At 46.7% G+C, this 17,180-nt stretch overlaps 1 protein-coding gene across 1 annotated transcript in view; it reads left to right on the forward strand.

Moving 5' to 3' along the window:
* Positions 1-685: 685 nt before the first annotated feature.
* The window catches only part of FHL2 (four and a half LIM domains 2), a 134,270-nt gene continuing 117,775 nt past the window's right edge, over positions 686-17,180 (forward strand). The window contains exon 1 of the mRNA XM_073664748.1: positions 686-786. The gene's annotated coding sequence lies outside the window, so the exon portion shown is untranslated. The remainder of the gene's footprint in view (positions 787-17,180) is intronic.

Here is a 17,180-nt window from a genome sequence, read left to right on the forward strand (position 1 = left end):
CATATACATCACAGGAGTGACTGGGGGCATATACATCACAAGAGAGGCTGGGTCATATACATCACAGGAGGGGCTGGGGGCATATACATCACAAGAGAGGCTGGGTCATATACATCACAGGAGGGGCTGGGGGCATATACATCACAGGAGGGGCTAGGGGGATCTACATCACAAGAGGGGCTAGGGGCATATAGATTACAGGAAAGGCTGGGAGCATATATACCACAAGAGGGGCTGGTGAATATACATCACAGGAGGGCCTGGGGGCATATACATCAGAGGAGAGGCTTGGGTATATAGATCACGGGAGGGGCTAAGTACATATACTGTATATCACAGGGGGGCTGGGGGCATTTAGATAACAAGAGAGGCTGGGGCATATACATCACAGAAGGGACTGGGGGCATATACATCACAGGAGGGACTGGGGGCATATACATCCAGGAGAGGCTGGAAGGATATATAATCACAGAATGAGCTGGGGTCATATACATCACAGGAGGGGCTGGTGACATATACATTACATGAGGGGCTGTGAGCATATATATTACAAGAGGGGCTGGGGGCATATACATTACAGGAGAGGCTGGGGCTGCCTCTGTTGTCATAGTTGGTAGGACGTCCTGATGCTGACACACGTCAGGGAGTAAGCCTTCATTGCACGTGCCTCAGTGTTCAGTAGTGAATGCTATGTGTTCGTGCACATTGTGTCAGGAGCAATTAAAGGTCCGGCGGCCCTCGAGAATGCAGCAGGGAAACGTGAGGCGGAGTATGGACATTCATATGGTATCATAACTTATCATACCTATTATCATGTATTTGTTATTATTCCATATTGAGCAGTTTGCGTCCATGTATTTTGATTAAGATGCTCAATTTGTATACACATTAAAGAGTAACCTGAACTCTGAGGTAGAATCTGTATTCAGTGAAGAGGTGGCAGTTAAAACTGATAAGATTCTAGGAGGGGGGGGGGGAGGGGCTCTGTCTCTAGCTCCCCCCCCCTCCCATCCACATAGAATTGTATCAGTAGCAACTGCCATCTCCTATCTCAGTAATGGGAAAGCTTGTCTTGTCTTAAATACAGATTTTACATCAGAATTGAGATTTTTAATAATTACTGATCAATTTTGGCAGAGAAAGAAGCTGATTTTTCTGATAAGATATATTACAAAATTGCTCTTTTTCATGTGTACTATTGATTTATGAAATAAAAATTAATTAATTACACTTTAAGTATTGTATTCACATGTACATTTATGATTGAACACTTTTACATCCCCGCCCATATACTGTATGGCTGCTTTTATGTTTTGCATTTCCTTGATCTTATCATGTTATTGATATGATATTTTTTATAAGTAAGATTTAATAAAGATATAACATTTTAATTAAAGTGAGACACATTTGTGTAGGGTTATTAACTTTGTTTTTTCAAACTTTATGGTACTTCATGGTGTTTTGTAAATAGGTTATCATGCAGGCCTTTGAAATGTAAATCGTTTGACACCTTTATATCTTTTGTTTGAAACTGCATTACTGAGTACAGTGGCATGTAAAAGTGTTGGCAATCCTGGTTAAAATTACTGTTATTGTGAACAGTTAAGCAAGTTGAAGATGAAATAATCTCTAAAAGGCCTAAAGTTAAAGATGACACATTTCCTTTGTATTTTAGGCAATATATACATATATACACTGCTCAAAAAAATAAAGGGAACACTTAAACAACAGAATATAACTCCAAGTAAATCAAACTTCTGTGAAATCAAACTGTCCACTTAGGAAGCAACACTGATTGACAATCAATTTCACATGCTGTTGTGCAAATGGAATAGACAATAGATGGAAATTATTGGCAATTATCAAGACAAACTCAATAAAGGAGTGGTTCTGCAGGTGGGGACCACAGACCACATCTCAGTACCAATGCTTTCTGGCTGATGTTTTGGTCACTTTTGAATGTTGGTTGTGCTTTCACACTCGTGGTAGCATGAGACGGCCTCTACAACCCACAGAAGTTGCTCAGGTAGTGCAGCTCATCCAGGATGGCACATCAATGTGAGCTGTGGCAAGAAGGTTTGCTGTGTCTGTCAGCGTAGTGTCCAGAGGCTGGAGGCACTACCAGGAGACAGGCCAGTAAACCAGGAGACGTGGAGGGGGCCGTAGGAGGGCAACAACCCAGCAGCAGGACCGCTACCTCCGCCTTTGTGCAAGGAGGAACAGGAGGAGCACTGCTAGAGCCCTGCAAAATGACCTCCAGCAGGCACAAATGTGCATGTGTCTGCACAAACGGTTAGAAACCGACTCCATGGGGGTGGTATGAGGGCCCGACATCCACAGATGGGGGTTGTGCTCCCAGCTAGTGATGAGCGAGCACTAAAATGCTCGGGTCCTCGTTGCTTGGGTCGAGCAAATTGGAATACTCGGGTGCTCGACCCGAGCAATGAGCAAAATGTAAGTCTATGGGAAACTCGAGCATTTTTCAGGCGGCTTCCGCTGGCGGTCTGCAGAGGGCCTAAAAATTGCCCAAATCGATGGGAACCGTGCTCAAATGACATGGGAACAGCATGGGGAAGACCCCTGGAAGCATCTCTGACTCCTCCACACCTTGGGCTATGTTCACACGTAGCGTTTTTGATGCGTTTTTGCACTTTTGCATTGCTTTCAACCAAGACATATGTATTCACCAGGAAATGTCATTTTAACATTTTACAACCTTATCTGGCCATATGCTGTGTGGCGCATCATCAGACACATGCATACAGTGCTGAAAAGACATGGGAACAGCATGGGGAAGACCTCTGGAAGCATCTCTGACTCCCAGGTCACTGCCTAAAAGTGTGCCCATCATAAGTAATCCTTGGCGCATGCGAAGATGCCTCCCGCCATGCACCTGTCGTTGCAGACTTGCAACAATCACCATCCACGTCCTTGTCCCACTGCAGCTTTGAGTTGTCCCTACCCCATTCCTTGGAATGCAAGTGCAAGTATGCAGGCAGCCACCCACCCACCCACAGGCTGCAATACTATACTGCCAAATTTTTGACAGCTGCTTGCACTTGAAATGTGGCCTTTTAGGCTCGTGGAGGCGGAAGCTTTTCATAACCTCATGCCAGCGGCGGCCGGGTGTCCATACTCGGTCCCCAGCCGTCACTATAGTTCTCGGTATCACCTCCGCCTTCCACAAGCACGGGTCCCACAACATTACCCGGGCCCTCCCCAGTGCACTTACTGGGAAGGACCGCCTAACCACAAACACGTGGACAGGTGAATGTGGTCAGGGACGGTACGGAGCCAGTCCACAACTTTTTTTGCTAAGAGTTGTATTTAGCTCGGTGAAATTACTGGCATAGAGAGAAACCGTATCTACCCTGGGTGTCATTTCTCCCAGGAAGTCCTGTAATGCAGCTTGTTGCAGAACCAATGGCAGCCCGTCCAATATCAACTCGCACTTGTCGGTGGTGCTTTGACACACACACATATTTCTTTGCGCATTTAATTTCTTGAATATAGTTGGACAATGGCCTGATCTGTAATGCGTTTTGAGAAATAACATGCATAAGCATGGCTGATCCACATTAAAAAAGCAGCCATAGAGTGTCCGGGAACCTTCCCCCACACTTTTCTTTGCCAGGGCTGCTTTTCAGCAGGGTTGGACGGGCCGACCAGAGAACCGGAGACTCCTCCGGCGGGCCCTGGCTTCTCCTTCAGGAGAGTTCATAGTGCCGAGGTGAGGCAATGATGAGGATAGAGGCCACCATCTGCTTAGTTTTCTGTTACTTGGAATGCAAGTGCAAGTATGCAGCCAGCCACCCACCCACCCACAGGCTGCAACACTAAACTGCCAGATTTCTGGGCAGCTCTTTGCATTTGAAATATGGCCTTTTAAGCTCCTGGAGGCGGAAGCTTTTCCCAACCTCATGCCGGCGGTGGCCGGGTGTCCATACTCGGTCCCCAGCCGCCACTATATTTCCTGGTATCGCCTCAGCCTTCCACAAGCACGGGTCCCACAACATTCCCTGTGCCCTCCCCAGTGCACCTACTGGGAAGCACCGCCTAACCACAAACACGTGGACAGGTGAATGTGGCCAGGGACGGGACGGAGCCAGTCCACAACTTTTTTGGCTAAGAGTTGTATTTAGCTCGGTGAAAGGACTGGCATAGAGGGAAACCGTATCTACCCTGCGTGTCATTTCTCCCAGGAAGTCCTCTAAAGCTGCTTGCACTTGAAATGTGGCCTGAACATTACTGCTGGTACTTTTCTGTGGGAATTTGCTTGCCTCCTACCAGCCTGGAATATTTCCAGCAAATTATGGTATGACGCCATGGTATTAGCACTGCCCCCAGTACCAGTAGCGAAGCCATCCCCAATTTCCTTCTCAGGAATTTTATTTGGGAGACTGAGTGGCTGCCCAAATACATTTTCTCACAAAGGAGCTGAAGATAGAGTGGCAGTAGGTGCTAGTTTCTCCAGCCTGTTAGATATTAGAGGGTGAACGGCAGCACATTGGATCAGTGGTTAGCACTGAAGTCTTGCAGCGCTGGCATCCTGGGTTCAAATCCCAGCAAGGATAACATTTGAAAGGACTTTGTATGTTCTCCCTGTGTTTGCGTGTGTTTCCTCCTCAGTAAAAAAGCAGCCACAGAGTGTCCGGGAACCTTCCCACCCAATTTTCTTAGCCAGGACTGCTTCTCGGCAGGGTTGGATGGTACCACCAGAGAATCCTCTGGTGTGCCTTGGCTTCTACCTCAGGAGAGTTCATAATAGCACTAACTTTGCAGCTGCTGTGGGGCTCTTGAGCGGGTTAGAAAGGTTAGCCCTCAGAATCAAATCCTCTGATGGGCACAATGTTTTTCAATCTGAAACAGCTTCTCAGTGGGAGTTGTATTTCACCACAGCCATATTCTTTAGCTCGGTGAAAGGACTGGCATAGAGGGAAACTGTATCTACCCCGGATGTCATTTCTCCGTCACCAGGTTCCGCCCATTGTCACACACGACCATGCCTGGCTGTATGTTCAGCAGTGAGAGCCACAGATCAGGCTGCTGTGTTACAGCTTTCAACAACTCTGCAGCGCTGGGTGGTTTGTCAATTAAGAATTAAGCATGTTATCTTCAGCACAGCCTGTTGCCGCTTGGCCAAGGTAGTGCTGCAGTGCTGTCAGCTCGTGACTGATGCGGTCATTTCGGAGATGGAGGAGAAGGTGCATGAGCTGAACAATCTGATTACATTGAGGTTAAATTGGTGACGCTGTTTTTTATACTAAAGAAAGATCCCATTGTTTTGGGTTTTACCTTATTTTTTAAGACAAATACTTTCACCGGGAAATGTAATTTTAACATTTTACAACCTTATCTGGCAATGTGGTGTGTGACACATCATCAGACACATCCTGTTTTATTTATGATGGAGGGACTCTGAAAGTCATAAAGCCTATTTTTATAGGGACATCAGACGGCCCTTACTATTCTTAAAAGGCCAGCTGTCGGTCCTAGCTATTGTTAGAGAGACATCAGCCGGCTATGCTTTGTTGTTCCCATTATAAACAAGTGGGTCTCCTATACTGTTATTGCGTATCCAGTGACTGCAAGGGCTGCCAAAAATTTGGACGCAACCCAATACCCCTTTGAAGAGACATAGAGGAGGGTCTCAGTAAAAAAAATGTTCCCATTATAAATGAGCGGGTCTCCTATAGTGGTAATGCCCATGCTGTGACTGCAAGGGCTGCCAAAATTTGGGAAAAACCCCAGTAAGAATTTAAAGACACACGGAGCAGGGCACAGTAACAAGGTACAACATGTTCCCATTAGAAAGGAGAGGGTCTGCTATACCGTTATAGGGTATGCAGTGAGTCCAACGGCTGACCAATTTTAGGAAAAACCCCACTAATAATTTAAAGACACGCAGAGCAGGGCCACAGTAACAAGTACGACATGTTCCCTTTAGAAAGGAGAGAGTCTGCTATACAGTTATAGGGTATGCAGTGAGTCCAACGGCTGACCAATTTTAGGAAAAACCCCACTAAGAATTTAAAGACACATAGAGCAGGGCCACAGTAACGACAAATTCCCATTTGAAAGGAGAGAGTCTCCCATAGTGTTGGCCTATGTAGTGAATGCAAGGGCTGCCACAAATTTGGAGGCACTTCAATGACCCATGGAAGAGACGTGGAGGAGGGCCTCATAAAAAAATGTTCCCATTAGAAAGGAGCGGGCCTCCTATACTTGTAATGCCCATGCACTAAGTGTATGGGCTGACAAATATTTACCCCTGGGGGGTATACATGAACATACTGTATAAAAATTTTTTTTTACGGGCATCATAAACACTCTTTAAAAAAATTATGTGGGTGTTGCATCACGGACAACGGTCACCCTGGTGATATGGTGGTGGAGGATGAGGAGAAGGAGGAGGACAAGAGCAAATAGCCAAAATCAGGAAGCTTATACCCATGTGTGGGTGTGAAAAGGTGCATGGGAATACACATCCCAAGAAAAGACACTGGATTTGAGTTTATGTTACGCTGCTATCATTCGGTGGTGTTGAGAAGTCTGGCTCAATCCAGCCCTTGTTCATTTTTATAAGAGTCAGCCTGTCAGCATTTTCAGTTGACAGGCGGATGCGCTTATCAGTTATAATTCCACCAGCGGCACTAAAAACCCGCTCTGATAAAACGCTGGCAGCAGGGCAGGCCAGGACCTCCAAGGCATAGAGAGCCAGTTCATTCCACGTATCCAGCTTGGATACCCAATAATTATAAGGCACAGTGGAATCACGGAGGACGTTGGTACGGTTGGCAAGGTACTCCCTCAGCATCTTCCCAAACTTTGCACTCCTTGTGAGAGTACCCCGCGCCTCAGGGCCTGTGCGATGGGAGGGTCTGAGAAAACTCTCCCAGAACTTTGACAGTATTCGCCTGCCTCTGCTGGATTGAATTTGTGTCTCTCTCGCCTGTACTCCTTGGTTGTCCAACGAAGTGTGCCCTCTGCCGCCAGCGTTTTCAGATGGGAATTTTTTTAGTAGTTCCGCAACAAGGGCCTTCTGGTACTGCCCCATTTTTGTACACCTGTCCGCCTCAGGAATAAGAGATATAAAGTTCTCCTTGCAGCGTGGGTCTAAAAGTGTCACCAACCAGTAATGACTTTCACCCAAAATTTTGAGAACACGAGGGTCATGGGAAAGGCAGAATAACATAAACTCAGCCATGCGTGCCAGACTACTAACAGGCAAGACTTCCGTGTCCTCACCAAGAGGATGACTGACCATGCTCTCGTCCTCCTCCTCCTCTCTGTTCTCTGGCCATCCACGCTGAACAGACGGTATGACAGCTGTGCAGGTAGTACCATCTATAGTGCATGAAACTAGCTCCTGTCCTTCCTCCTCCTCCTTCTCTTCCTCATTGTCACCCAATCCACGTTGGGATGAGATGAGGCTTTGCTGTGTGTAATCACCCTGTATGGTTCCTTGCTCCATCTCATCGTGCTCCGCCTGCAATGCATCCTCTTTGATTGTGAGCAGAGAGCATTTCAGAAGACAGAGAAGCGGGATAGTGACGCTAATTATGGCGTCATCACCACTCACCATCTTGGTGGAGTCCTCAAAGTTCTGGAGGATGGTACATATGTCTGACATCCATGTCCACTTCTGAGGTCTTATGTTAGAACTCTCCTGTTAGGTTTTTTTTAGTTTGCTGGTCACATGACCATTTTTGCCTATTTAATTCCGCCCCGCCCTCCTGGCCTTGCTGGACTTCATTGTATTTACTACTCTTGAGCTAGCTTGGTGCTCTGTTGCCGTTCTCTGTTAGTTTTGCTAGGTCTTCTGACCTCTATGCTTTTTGTTGTGTGTTTGTCTTTGACTGCTACTATTTCTGCTAGGAGGTGTCCAACTTATCCCAGTCCCTAGTTCTTGAAGGGATCCCTCCCTCACATCTATAGGTCTTCGTACAGACTAGCCGAGGACTTTAGCAGGTCTGATCGCAGGATCAGGTTCCCCGTTACATCGTAGGGATCTAGTTTAGTTCTATTGTAGGGACAGATCTCCCGTCTTTCCTTAGTCCCTGTAGCAGATCATAACAGTAAGTCCAGCCCTAAAAGAAAAAAATAAATAAATTTTCTCTAAGGAAAGACCTCCAGTTTTCCATCATGGTCTCGGTTCAAGATTTGGCTCAACGCTTGCAGGGACTCTCTCTGGAGGTGGCCAAGCTCCAACACGTGAGTAGCTGTTCTGGAGCACATTTTGTGGAACCTAAGGTACGTCTGCCTGATTTATTTTTTGGCGAACAACAAGATTTTTTTTCTTTTAAAAATGCTTGTTTATTGTATTTTCGTTTGAGACCCGGATCCTCTGGTGATGAATCACAGCGCATAGGGTTCATAATGTCACTTTTGCGCAAAGATCCTCAGGGATGGGCCTTCTCTCTCCAACCTAGTGATCTGTGCTTTAGATCAGTGGATAGTTTTTTTTCTGCTTTGGGTTTGTTGTACGATGATCCTGATCGTGTCTCATCTGCTGAGTCTGAATTGAGACGTTTGAGGCAGGGATCAGGTAATGTGGAAAAATATTGTTCTCACTTCCGTCGGTGGTCTGCCCAGGTGGGGTGGAACGATTCAGCTTTGAAAAGCTTGTTTCTTGCAGGGCTAGGTGAAAGGGTTAAGGATTTACTGATTGCTTATCCCACACCTGGAAACTTGCAGGAGGCAATGCAATTAGCTATACGGGTGGACAGGAGACTGCGTGCAAGGGTTAATGAGAGCAAATCCTCTGCTATGTCAGCTCCGAGTCCTGAGAGGGTCTGTGTTGACAGTGGAGAGCCGATGGAGATTGGGGCGATGGCACCCCGCTCTCAGGAAAAAGACCGCAGGCTTTCTGAAGGCTTGTGCTTCTATTGCGGAAATTCTGGTCATTTTATTAAGAACTGTGTGCTTCATATGAAGAAAGAAAAAAAAATGGTCAGTCATGCACGTAGTGCCTGTTTAAATTCTAAGGGAGTATTCCTATCTGCTACTACTGTTGCTCAGGATGAATTAATTGAATTTCGGGTATTTGTGGATTGTGGTTCTACTCTGAATGTGATTGATGGGGGATTCTTGGAAAAACTTAGATTAGAACCTAAAACTTTGCCATCCCCTATTGCTGTGGTTTCTGTTGATGGCTCTCCCTTGAAGAGTGTTACTCATAAGGTCTGTGAATTTCCCCTCACTATTAATGGTATTCATCAAGAGAATTTGGATTTGGTGGTATTGGATAATTTGCCTTCTCCAGTAATATTGGGGTTACCCTGGTTAAAATTGCACAATCCTGTACTGGATTGGTCTACCAATGAAATTAAGTCCTGGAGCCCTAAGTGTTATGACAAGTGTTGTAACGGACGTATTGCTGCGGTGGAAAAAGGGGAATTACCTGTACCTATTCAGGATTTTTGGAGAGTTTTTTCTGAGGAGGAGTCACAAATTTTGCCTCCCCATAGAGACTATGATTGTACCATTGAATTTGTCACTGGAGCGACTCTTCCTAAAAGTCGTTTATTTAATCTTACTATTCCTGAGAGAAAGGCTTTGGAGGAATACATACAGACAAGCTTGGCCGCCGGTCACATTAGGCCTTCCAAGTCTCCTGTGGCTGTTGGATTTTTTTTTGTAAAAAAAAAAGATGGCGGTTTACGTCCTTGTCTGGACTTTCGTGAGATTAATAAAATTACTGTACGCAATCCTTACCCACTGCCATTGATTCCGGATTTATTTAACCAGTTAGTGGGGGCCAAGTGGTTCTCTAAAATTGATCTCCGGGGGGCATACAATTTGTTGCGCATGAAGGAGGGTGATGAATGGAAGACTGCTTTTAACACTCCTGTGGGTCATTTTGAGAATCTGGTGATGCCTTTTGGTCTTACCAATGCTCCAGCATTTTTTCAGAATCTTATTAATGACATCCTTAGACCTTTAATCGGCAAAAATGTGGTTGTGTATTTGGATGACATTCTGATTTATTCGCCTGATCTGGAGTCTCATTGGCGGAGCGTACGTGAGGTATTACAGTTATTAATGGACAATTCACTTTTTGCTAAGCTGGAGAAATGTGAGTTCGCTGTACAGAGAATTAGTTTTTTGGGCTACATTATCTCCAGTGAAGGTTTTGAGATGGACCCGGTTAAAGTTCAAGCTGTGCAGGAATGGCCTAGGCCTATTGGTTTGAAATCGATACAGAGGTTTTTGGGTTTCGCCAATTATTACAGAAAATTCATAAAAAATTTTTCTATTATTGTCAAACCGCTGACCGATCTCACCAAGAAAGGTGCTAATGCGGTTCAGTGGACTTCTGAGGCCATTGAAGCTTTTGTGTTTCTAAAGGAGAGGTTCAGCTCTGCTTCCATCCTTATGCAGCCTGATGTGACTAAGCCGTTTTTGGTTGAGGTTGATGCTTCTTCGGTGGGGGTCGGTGTGGTATTGTCTCAGGAAAACAAGGATGGAGTACATCCCTGTGCCTTTTTTTCAAAAAAATTTTCTGAGACTGAACTTAATTACGATATTGGTAATCGGGAATTGCTGGTGATTAAACTCGCATTTGAACACTGGCGTCACCTCTTGGAAGGTGCTGAATTTCCCATTCAGGTTTTCACTGATCATAAAAATCTGATCTATCTTGATGCTGCCAAGCGCTTGAATGCCCGTCAGGCTAGGTGGGCACTTTTTTTCTCGCGGTTTAATTTTTCCGTTACTTACATCCCGGGTACCAAGAATGTTAAAGCGGATGCTTTGTCTCGCAGCTTTTCTCCCATAGTCGGTGTTGAGGAGGAAGAGGAGAGCATTTTACAAGAAGGTGTTGTGATTGCTGCTTTGGACTCCGTTTTGGAGGATGAAATTCTTAAAGCTCAGGAGAATGCCCCATCTAACACTCCCCATGGGAGGTTGTTTGTGCCTAGGACCTTTAGGAGAGATTTGTTTGTTGAGTGTCATGAGTCTCGGTTGGCAGGTCATCCAGGAATTTCTGAGACCAAGAGACTTGTGGGTCGCAGTTTTTGGTGGCCTGGATGGCAGAAGGAAGTCATTAAGTGGGTGCGCCAATGTACTGTGTGTGCTAGATCCAAGTCTTCGCATGCTCCTGCTGCGGGGTTGCTTTGCCCTCTGGAGGTTCCTAGTGCACCTTGGACACATCTGGCTATGGACTTTGTTACTGACCTTCCCCCCTCTGAAGGTTTCACGGTCATCTGGGTGGTCGTGGACCGTTTTAGCAAGATGTGTCACTTGGTTCCCTTCATCAAACTGCCTAGCGCTAAGACACTCGCTAAGGCCTTTGTCAAGGAAATTGTCAGACTACATGGTGTTCCTACTGACATTGTTTCTGATAGGGGACCTCAGTTCGTGGCTCGTTTTTGGCGTGCCTTTTGTGACAGGTTGGGAGTTCATTTGTCGTTTTCATCCGGATATCATCCTGAGTCTAATGGTCAGACAGAAAGGAAGAACCAGGATGTTGAGCAGTTCTTGCGTTGTTTTATGGCAGACAATCAAGAGGGGTGGTCTGAGTTTCTGCCACTTGCTGAATTTGCTCTTAACAACCATACATCCTCTTCTGCTGGGTGTTCGCCTTTTTTTTGTTGTTCTGGGAGACATCCGTCTTTTGGGTCATTCTCCAAATTGGTTTCGGCTGTGCCTGAGGAGGAGAGTTTTTCCGGTGATTTGGAGAGAGTTTGGACGGATGTGCGTGGTAATCTTCAGGAGGCTAACAAAAAATCTAAGAGGTACTTTGATAGGAAACGGCAAGAGGTTTTGTTTGCTGTTGGTGACATGGTTTGGTTGTCCTCTAAGAATCTGCGATTGAGGATTCCTTCGAAAAAATTGGGTCCCAAGTTCGTAGGGCCCTTTAAGGTGCTTCAGATAGTTAACCAATCTGCTGTTAGGTTGGAGGTTCCTACGTCCTGGAAGATTAACCCGGTGTTTCATGTTTCTCTGTTGAAAAAAGCTGATGTGTCGGATGGTGACGCCTCTGCCACTGTTCCTCCGGTGGTGGAGGACGGGAATATGAAATTTCCCGCATCCTAAATTCTAGACGGTATAGAGGGAGTTTGCAGTATCTCGTCGCTTGGAAGGGTTTCGGACCTGAGGATAACTCATGGGTGAGGGCGGATGATGTTTCTGCTTCCTGACTTGTCAGAGCTTTTCACAGGAGGTTTCCTGGTAAGCCTGGGCCTAGGGGATCCAGAGGATCCTCTTAGAAGAGGGGGTACTGTTAGAACTCTCCTGTTAGGTTTTTTTTAGTTTGCTGGTCACATGACCATTTTTGCCTATTTAATTCCGCTCTGCCCTCCTGGCCTTGCTGGACTTCATTGTATTTACTACTCTTGAGCTAGCTTGGTGCTCTGTTGCCGTTCTCTGTTAGTTTTGCTAGGTCTTCTGACCTCTATGCTTTTTGTTGTGTGTTTGTCTTTGACTGCTACTATTTCTGCTAGGAGGTGTCCAACTTATCCCAGTCCCTAGTTCTTGTAGGGATCCCTCCCTCACATCTATAGGTCTTCGTACAGACTAGCCGAGGACTTTAGCGGGTCTGATCGCAGGATCAGGTTCCCCGTTACATCGTAGGGATCTAGTTTAGTTCTATTGTAGGGACAGATCTCCTGTCTTTCCTTAGTCCTTGTAGCAGATCATAACATCTTATGTGTGGAGTCTGAACTGAATACCGACGGCCCTGTTGATGCTGGTACTCAACAACTGCCCTCTTCTGCTCACAAATCCATCCCAACGTCTGCAGTGTAGAGTTCCAAAGCGTGGGGACATCACACACCAGTCTGTGAGGCGGAAGCTGCAAACGCTGCTGAAACACTGCAAGGGCGGTGGAAGCTGTAGCTGACTTTATAAAATGGGCACACAGGCAGCGTACTTTAACAAGCAGATCCGGCAGCTCCGGGTAGGATTTGAGAAACCGCTGAACCACGAGGTAAAGCACATTGGCCAGGCATGGTACGTGTGTGAGCTCGCCTCGCCTCAGAGCCGTCACCAGGTTTCGGCCATTGTCACACACAACCATGCCTGGCTGTAGGTTCAGTGGTGTGAGCCACAGATCTGCCTGCTCTTTCAGAGCTGTCCACAACTCTTCAGCATTGTGCGGTTTTTCACCTAAGCATATTAGCTTCAGCACAGCCTGTTGCCACTTGGCCGAGGCAGTGCTGCAGTGCTTTCAGCTTGTGACTGATGTGGTCATTTCGGAGATGGAGGCTGAAGAGGAGGAGGAGGCTGAGGAGCTTGAGGCGCAGGAGCTGTAGACCGTGAGGGCAACCCTGATTGAGCTAGGGCCAGCAATCCTTGGCGTCGGGAGGACGTGTTCCGTCCCAAGGTCCGACTGGGTCCCGGCTTCCACTATGTTAACCCAGTGTGCCGTCAGCGAGATGTACCGTCCCTGCCCACAGCACTTGTCCACGTGTCCGTGGTTAGGTGGACTTTACCGGTAACTGCGTTGTTGAGAGCACGGCTAATGTTTTGGGACACTTGCTTGTGTAATGCGGGGACGGCACACTGGGAGAAATAGTGGCGGCTGGGGATCGAGTACCGAGGGACAGCCGCCGCCATCAGGTTGCGGAATGCTTCCGTCTCCACGAGCCTAAAAAGCAACATTTCGAGCTCAAGCAGTCGTGAAATGTGAGAATTTAGTAGTGTGGCCTGTGCCGCGTTGGCTGCATATTTGCGCTTGCGTTCCAAGGACTGGGGCATGGACAACTGAACGCTGCGCTGGGACAAGGACATGGCTGTGCTTCCTGATGCTGCTACTTGAGAGTGTGTAACGACAGGTGCAGGGCAGGAGGCATCTTTGCATGCACCATGGAAAGGGGATTGGCTTGCATGCACAACTGCGAAAGAAGCAATGGTGCCACCCGCAGACACTGTTCCTGGACCCTGGAGTTCGGCCCATAAAGTCGGGTGCTTTGCTGTCATGTGTCTGATCATGCTGGTGGTGGTCAGGCTAGTCGTTTTGCCACCCCTGCTGATGCTGGCCTGGCACGTGGTGCAAATGGCCTTTTTGGGGTTATCTGCAGAGTCTTTAAAAAACAACCAGACTGGGTAAGACCTAACAGTTGTACTGGCAACTTCCTTTGTGTTGGTGTTACAGGGAATGGTTGCCTGCCTTCTGTCTGCGGCCACCACACTGCTTCTTCCTGCCTGCTGGGGTGCTCTGCCTCCCTCCCCCTGTGTGCTGCTGTCCTCGCTCTGCATGTCCTCGTGCCAGTTTGGGTCAGTTACTATATCATCCACCACCTCGTCTTCCACTTCCGCACCCTGGTTCTCCTCCTGACTTTCTGGCAATTGTGTCTCATCATCGTCCACCTCTTGTGATACTTTCCCACCGTCGCCTTCGTGTGACCGTGGCTGCTCAAATACTTGCCCCGCTTCAAGTGGACCGGGCGAGAGGCCCGAATCTATAAATGGAAAAGTGAACAGCTCTTCAGAGTGTCCAAGTGTGGGATCAGTTGTCTCTGGGTACTCGGCATGGTGTGAGGAAGGAGGATCAGGGTGAGGAATATGCGGTCCAGACTCATGGCTACTGAGATTTGACCGTGTGGATGACAGGGTGGTGGTGGTGGTGGCCAAGTGACCGGAAGCATTATCCATAATCCAACCAACAACATTTTGACACTGCTCTGGGTTCAATAGTGGTGTGCTGCGGTACCCTAGAAATTGGGACAGGAAGGTCAGGCGAGAAGATGTGGGTGTTTGTTGTGGCACAATTTCGGCTTGCTCACGGCCTTGTCTTCAGCCTCTGCATGCACCATTACCATCACGTTCAGTTCCCTGTCCCTTGCCATGTGCCTTGCCCATTTTAAATGGAGGACAGTATCTTCCACGCTCACTACAAATGAGTTTGGAGCGAACTTATATGCGATACATGTGATGGAGAAAACAGAGTTTTAAACACCTGGCCTGTAAGTAAGTAGTTTGAACAGCAAACTGCGGTAAATTGCTTCACTGACACTAAAGGAAATTTTTAATGGAGGCCAGAAATGGCAGTATTTTCTGACAACGTATATGTGATCCGTTTGACGGAGAAAACACAGTTTTAAATAGCTGGATTTCTAGCGCTCTAATAGCGCTGTATTCTGCAGTGCCAACAAGCAAATGGCGCAGAAAAAAACGGTATTCTCTGGATTGCTTTTTAAGCAAATAATGAGGATTAAGATCCAAAGAAAAGTATTCCTGGCCCCTGAGACCTGGGCCTTTGTATAGAAATATCTAACAGCAGCAGAAGGCAGAATTGGAATGGAGCCTCTTGAGCTATATGCACTGCAGTCTGCTATATACACTGCCTGCCTACACACCCTGCCTGATATCTAGGCAGATGGATTAGTCCTCAGAAGGACTGTTTGTTAAGATGGATATGTATAATGTACGTTTTTTCTCCCTACACTACCTAATACACAATCAAATTTCTCCCTAATGCAGCAGCAGCTCTCCCTACACTGTCTGATCCGAAGTGACTGTGACGAGCATGGCGGCGCCAGGTCTGATATAGACCCGATGACGCTGTGCGGCCAGCCAATCACTGCAATGCCCACAACCAACATGGCTACGGCATTACTGTGCATGGCAGGCAACCCCTGCATGTTCATTGGCTCTCTAAAGAGCGCCAAACATGCATGGAGGGGACCCAAGTTCCTGCCCGAGCAACCCGGAAATACTCGGCGAGCACCGAGCATCTCAAGCAGTGAGATGCTCGGGCGAGCACCGAGCAGTAGCAAGCATGCTCGCTCATCACTACTCACAGCCCAACACCGTGCAGGACACTTGGCATTTGCCACAGAACACCAGGATTGGCAGTCGCCACTGGCGCCCTGTGCTCTTCACAGATGAAAGCAGGTTCACACTGAGCACATGTGACAGAGTCTGGAGACGCCGTGGAGAGCGATCTGCTGCCTGCAACATCCTTCAGCATGACCGGTTTGGCAGTGGGTCAGTAATGGTGTGGGGTGGCATTTCTTTGGAGGGCCGCACAGCCCTCCATGTGCTCACCAGAGGTAGCCTGATTGCCATTAGGTACCGAGATGAGATTCTCAGACCCCTTGTGAGACCATATGCTGGTGCGGTTGGCCCTGGGTTCCTCCTAATGCAGGACAATGCCAGACCTCATGTGGCTGGAGTGTGTCAGCAGTTCCTGCAAGATGAAGGCATTGAAGCTATGGACTGGCCCGTCCGTTCTCCAGACCTGAATCCGATTGAGCACATCTGGGACATCATGTCTCGCTCCATCCACCAATGTCACATTGCACCACAGACTGTCCAGGAGTTGGCGGATGCTTTAGTCCAGGTCTGGGAGGAGATCCCACAGGAGACCATCTGCAACCTCATCAGGAGCATGCCCAGGCATTGTAGGGAGGTCATACAGGCACATGGAGCCCACACACAATACTGAACCTCATTTTGACTTGTTTTAAGGACATTACATCAAAGTTGGATCAGCCTGTAGTGTGTTTTTCCACTTTAATTTTGGGGGTGACTCCAAATCCATTGGTTAATACATTTGATTTCCATTGATGATTTTTGTGTGATTTTGTTGTCAGCACATTCAACTTTGTACAGAACAAAGTATTCAATGAGAATATTTCATTCATTCAGATCTAGGATGTGTTATTTGAGTGTTCCCTTTATTTTTTTGAGCAGTGTGTTTGTATATATATATATATATATATATATATATATATATATATATATATATATATATATATATATATATATTTTTTTTTTTTTTTTTTTTTTCATCTTTTACATTTTTTACAAAAAAGGAAAATGTTCGATGCAAAAGTTTTGGCACCCTGCATGGTTAGTACTTAGTTTGCACCCCTTTTGAAAGTAATCACAGCTTGTAAACGCTTACTTTTTGTAGTCAGCCAACAGTCTTTCAATTTTTGTTTGAGGGATTTTCATCCATTCTTCCTTGGAAAATTCTTCTAGTTCTGTGAGATTCCCGGGTCGTCTTGCATGCACTGCTATTTTGAGGTCTAGCCACAGACTTTCAATGATGTTCAGATCAGGGAACTGTAAGGGCCATTGTAAAACCTTCAGCTTGTGCCTCTTGAGGTAGTCTATTGCGCATTTTGACATGTGTTCAGGATCATTTTCCTTTTTTAGAAACCATCCTCTTCAGCTTTTTTACATATGGTGTTATATCTGCATCAATAATTTGTTGAAATTTCATTGAA

Source organism: Phyllobates terribilis, unplaced genomic scaffold (genome assembly GCF_046119375.1).
Source record: "Phyllobates terribilis strain yellow unplaced genomic scaffold, ASM4611937v1 Scaffold_2__4_contigs__length_985480577, whole genome shotgun sequence".
Taxonomy (NCBI): Eukaryota; Metazoa; Chordata; class Amphibia; order Anura; family Dendrobatidae; genus Phyllobates; species Phyllobates terribilis.